Raw genomic sequence first — 6,000 nt, 5'->3', positions numbered from 1 at the left:
GGTGGGCCAGTGCCTCCGGTGACCACAGCGCAGTACGCATCTGATGATGAAACTCAGGTGCCGCTTTCTCGTGCGTACTGTGCTGCTGAGACTACCCAGGAGGAGCAGTTGGTGGCAGAGGGTAGTGGAGATGATGAGGTCCTTGACCCATCGTGGCGTGAGGAACAGGAAGGTGGTGGGAGCAGCTCAGAGGAAGAGCTTCCTCTTACGGGCCAAAGAGGGAGAGGGAGGGGGAAGACTGCGGAGCCTGTAGCCTCCACTTTGGCACCCGTTAGGAGCCTGTCTCTTTCCAAAGCCAAAAAGGGCGCTCCCAAGACTTGCAGTGCCTGGTCCTTTTTTGACACAGTTGCAGATGACATTTGTTTTGTCAAATGCAAGCTGTGTCATCATAAAGTAAAAAGAGGGAAAAATGTCAGCAACCTCAATACCACAAATATGTGGAAACATGTGCGGACCAGGCACGCGGTGGAGTTACAGAAACACACTGAAGATGTAGGCCAACCAACAGCGGCAGCTACCACCTCTTCAGCTCGTGTTGCCTCTTCCTCCAGCTCACGCACAGCTGGTTTGGCTTCCTCCCAGAGACCTTGTGTAATTCCACCCACAGCACCACCTTCCCAGTCATCCTCACACTCCCAGTCTACTCTACAGCCATCGGTAGTACAGGCATGGGAGAAAAGGCGGGCATTCTCGGCCAACCACCCCCGAGCACAGGCTCTGAATGCAGGCATTGCCAAACTGTTGTCCCTGGAAATGCTCTCGTTCAGGCTGGTGGAGACTGACAGCTTCCGTGACTTGATGGCATTGGCAGTCCCACAGTACAAGGTGCCCAGCCGCTTTTACTTCAGCAGGCAGGCTGTCCCTGCCCTGCACAGGCATGTTGAGGCAAACATAAAACATGCGCTACTGAACGCCGTCAGTAGCAAGGTCCACCTCACCACCGATGCGTGGACCAGTCAGCATGGACAGGGGCGATATGTTTCCCTCACTGCCCATTGGGTTAATGTTGTTGAGCCAGGTACAGATCGTGCGAGTGGCGCAGGACGTGTCCTGCCCACTCCAAGGATTGCAGGAATCCAGTCTGTACGCATCGACTCCTCCTCTTACACCAGTTCCTCTGATTCCTCTCTGCAGGATCCGTCACAGTCCACCCCCACATGGACCCGTGAACGTTTCACCTATGACCGACATGAGCACAGCCGTGGCCAAACGTCAGCAGGCCGTCTTGAAACTAGTTTCATTGGGGCATCGAAGCCACACAGCGCAGGAGCTCTGGAATGCCATAAAGCAGGAGAGCGATGTGTGGTTACTGCCAGCGAATCTCCAGCCAGGCATGGTAGTGTGTGACAATGGCCGAAATCTGGTGGCAGCTTTGGCCCTTGGCAACCTCACTCACATCCCATGTCTGGCACATGTGCTCAATTTGGTTGTGCAGAGTTTTCTGAGGGACTATCCGGATCTTGATGCCCTGCTGCACAAGGTCCGCCTAGAGTGTGCTCACTTGCGGCGTTCCAGCTTGGCCAGATCCCGCATTGCTGCTCTGCAGCGCCGATTCCGCCTTCCGGAACACCGCATCATATGTGACCTACCTACCCGGTGGAATTCCACGTTACATATGTTGGAGCGGTTGTGTGAGCAGCAGCAAGCAGTTATGGAGTACCAGCTGCATCAGGCGCAAAGAAGTCGCAGTCAGCGCCGATCAGACTTCACAACCACAGAGTGGGCCACTATGAAGGACGTCTGCCAGGTTTTGCGTCCTTTTGATTATTCCACGCGGATGGCAAGTGCAGATGATGCACTAGTCAGCATGACTGTCCCCCTTATCTGCCTGCTTCAGCAAACTTTGCAAGGGTTAAGGGATGATGTGGTGGAAGAGGTGGAGGATGAGGAGTCACCTTTTCCATCAGCTTCTGGAGAGTCAGCGCCACGTGGTTCCTCACAAAGGGGTACGCAGGGGCCAATTTGTGAGGAGGATGAGGAGGAGTCAATGGAGGAGGAAGAGCTCCGTCCAGAGGAGGGAGCGACACAATTGTCCAGTGGTCAGTGTGTACAGCGAGGGTGGGGTGATGACGAGCGGGCAGAGATCATGTCTCAAGCAGGGGACAGCGTTTCTGGGCCGGTTGGCACTCTGCAGCACATGGTGGATTTCATGCTGCAGTGCCTGAGAAACGACCGCCGCATCGACCACATTCTCAACATGCCTGATTATTGGGTGTTCACCCTCCTCGATCCTCGCTACCGGGACAACGTCCAAAACCTCATCCCTGCGTTGACCCGGGAGCGTAAATTGCGGGAGTACCACGACACACTGGTGAATTCCATCATCTTCTCCTGTCCAACTGAGAGGAGTGCTGCTAGTGCTTTACAAAGCAGCTCAGTGCGTCGAGGCAGTGGGGGAGGCTCTGCCCAAAGAGGGAGCAGAAGCAGTGCCTCTGCCCAAGGCAAGCCCAGTATGGCACAACTCTGGCACACTTTTGTGTGCCCGCCCCAAATGTCTACACCATCACCGGCGGCTCCAGTCAGCAGGAGGCAACGGTTCCGTCAGATGGTGACAGACTACATGGCTTGCCCTCTTACTGTACTCCCAGACGGCTCTTCCCCGTTCAAGTTTTGGGTCTCTAAGCTGGATACATGGCCAGAGCTAAGCCAGTATGCATTGGAGGTGCTGGCTTGCCCTGCGGCTAGTGTCTTATCGGAACGTGTCTTTAGTGCCGCAGGTGGTGTACTAACAGACCGTCGCATGCGACTATCCTCCGATAACGTTGACCGGCTTACTTTCCTGAAAATGAACCAGGCCTGGATCTCGCAGGAATTTGCCACTCCTCTGCCTGATTAAGTAATTGGGTGTCATCCAGGTCTCCTGCTGTGTTCATCTTTCTACCACCTGAACTGCTATTCCTGGGCTCCAACACCGCCAGTTGCGGCTCAGAAGTGCAGGCTGCACAGTAAAAACATACGACCCAGTGTTATTGGGTTTCAGTAACGTCAGCTGATCCCCAGCTGTGTAGCCGGCAATGTGTCCTGCGACCGCCACGCTGGCACAACAACCTAAATGTAAGGGAACCTGTCCCCCCCCCCCCCCGTCGTTTGTTACTGAAAGAGCCATCTTGTGCAGCAGTAATGCTGCACAAGGAAAAGGTAGCTCTTTTTTTTTAGCTCTTTGCACACGCAGAACTTAACACTTATAAAATGTGTTCACTGATACCGTTATACCGTCCCGGAGCTGGGACTTTCCTTCGTAATGTGACGCAGCACAGCCGTCATTCCTACCCCCTTGGTGCCATGCGCTGCCTCCTCAGCGTTGTTTTAAGCTGTCACGGAGCCTGCGCTGTTCTGTTATCCCTTGGGCATGCCCTATTTGCGCTGCCTGTCTTCTGACATAATTTGGTGTCAGGCTGGCTGCGCCTGTGCGGCCGCGGTGCCCGAGATCCCGCCTCGCAGTGTCTTCTGATTGAGTCACACTGCGGGCCTGGGATCCATGGGCATGCGCAGTGCATATCTTCCCCTCGGGCTCTCGCTCATTTCCCTCCGCCTTCTTTAGACTGTGCGCCGTCAGCTGATCCCTAGCATGCCACGGCCGTGACACCGCACAGTCTGAAGAAGAGGGAAGGAGGGGAGTGAGAGTCGAGGTTATGCACTGTGCATGCCCATGGTTCCAAGGCCCGCAGTGGGATTACGTTAGATGAGACTGCGAGGTGGGATCTGGAGCAGCGTGGACGCACAGGCACTGACAGCCTGACACCAAATTATGTCAGAAGACAGGCAGCGCTAATTGGGCATGGCCAAGGGCTAACAGAACAGCGCAGGCTCCGTGGCAGCTTAAAACAACGCTGAGGAGGCAGCGCACGGCATCAAGGGGATAGGAATGACAGCTGTGCTGTGTCCCATTACGAAGGAAATTCGCACCTCCGGAACGGTTTAACGGTATAAAGGGACACATTTTTAGTGTTTACTTCGGTGTTTGCAAGGAGCATAATTAAAAGAGCAACCTTTTCCTTTTGCATCCTTAGTGCTGCACAACATGGCTCTTTCAGCTACAAACGTCTTGGGGGGGGGGGTTAAAGGTTTCCTTTCAACTTGCTCCAATCAGGCTTCGGCCTACACTCTGTTCCTCTGCTCCTCCTGCTGTCCCTGGGCTCTAACACCGCCAGTTGGTGCCTGGAAGTGCTGTGTGCACAGTCAACAGTCGCTCCTCTGTTATTGGGGTTCAGTAACGTCAGCTGATCCCCAGCTGTGTGTGCGGCAATACCTCCAATCTGCTCCTCCTGCTGTCCCTGGGCTCTAACACCGCCAGTTGGTGCCTGGAAGTGCTGTGTGCACAGTCAACAGTCGCTCCTCTGTTATTGGGGTTCAGTAACGTCAGCTGATCCCCAGCTGTGTGTGCGGCAATACCTCCAATCTGCTCCTCCTGCTGTCCCTGGGCTCTAACACCGCCAGTTGGTGCCTGGAAGTGCTGTGTGCACAGTCAACAGTCGCTCCTCTGTTATTGGGGTTCAGTAACGTCAGCTGATCCCCAGCTGTGTATCCGGCAACGTGTCATGCGACCGCCACGCTGGCACAACTAAAATGTAAGGGGACCTGTCCCCCCCCCCCCCCCAGGCGTTTGTTACTGAAAGAGCCACCATGTGCAGCACTAATACTGCACAAGGGAAAGGTCGCTCTTGAAATTATGCTCCTTGCAAACGCTGAACTACACACTCATGTAATGTGTCCCCTCACACCGTCCAACCGTCCTGGAGGTGGGACTTTCCTTTGTAATGTGACGCAGCACAGCCGTCATTGCTACCCCCTTGGCACCGTGCGCTGCCTCCTTAGCGTTGTTTGATTCCGTCATGGACCCTGCGCTGTTATGTTATCCCTTGGCCATGCACAGTTTGCGCTGCCCGTCCTCTGACATCATTTGTTGTCGTCCTGGCTGCGCCTGTGCGTCCACGCTGCCCGAAATCACACCTCGCAGTGTCGTCTAATGTGATCCCACAGTGGGCCTGGTATCCATGGCCATGCGCAGTGCATATACTAGCCTCTCACTCCCCTTCTTCACGCTTCTTCAGACTAGGCGGCGTCAGCTGATCCCTAATAGCATGCCACGGCCGTGACGCCGCACAGTCTGAAGAAGCAGGAAGGAGGTGAGTGAGAGGCGATGATATGCACTGCGCATGCCCATGGATCCCTGGCCCGCAGTGGGACTACATTAGATGACACTGCAAGGTTGGATCTCGGGCAGCTTGGACGCACAGGCACTGCCAGCCTGACACCTACATGATGTCAGAAGACGGGCACCGCTAACTGTGCATGGCCAAGGGATAACATTACAGTGCGGGCTCCGTGACAGAACCAAACAACGTTGAGGAGGTGGTGCCCGGCACCAAGGGGGTTGGAATGACGGCTGTGCTGTGTCACATTACAAAGGAAAGTCCCACTTCCGGGATGGTTTGACGGTGTGAGGGGACACATTATATGAGTGTGTACTTCAGCGTTTGCAAGGAGCATAATTTTCGGAGCCACCATTTTCCATGTGCAGTATTACTGCTGTACAAGATGGCTCTTTCAGCAACAAATGCCTGGGGGGGGGGGTTAAAGGTTCCCTTTCAACTTGCTCCACTGCAGGCTTCGGCCTACACTCTGCTCCTCTTTGATTCCCTGGGTTTCAACACTGTCAGTTGCCACCTGGAAGTGTTGTCTACACAGAAAAAAACACTAGGTGATGTGTCAGTGGGGTTCAGCACCGCCAGCTGTTCCCCTGCTGTGTAGTCGGCAACGTGTCCAGCACAAGCCACGCTGGCACAACAGAACAAAAGCTGCCACCAGTGCAGGCTTCGGCCTACACTCTGCTCCTCTCCTCCTCCTGCTGACCCTGGGCTCAAACACCGCTAGTTTTTGCCCGGAAGTGCTAGCTGCACAGAGAAAAACACCAGCCAATGTGTTAGTGGGGTTCAGCAACGCCAGCTGTTCCCCTGCTGTGTAGCCGGCAACGTGACCTGCAAACGCCATGCAGGCACA

Source organism: Ranitomeya imitator, chromosome 2 (genome assembly GCF_032444005.1).
Source record: "Ranitomeya imitator isolate aRanImi1 chromosome 2, aRanImi1.pri, whole genome shotgun sequence".
Classification (NCBI taxonomy): domain Eukaryota; kingdom Metazoa; phylum Chordata; class Amphibia; order Anura; family Dendrobatidae; genus Ranitomeya; species Ranitomeya imitator.
The sequence above is the reverse complement of the archived record's forward strand: the minus strand, read 5'-3'. Positions refer to the sequence as shown.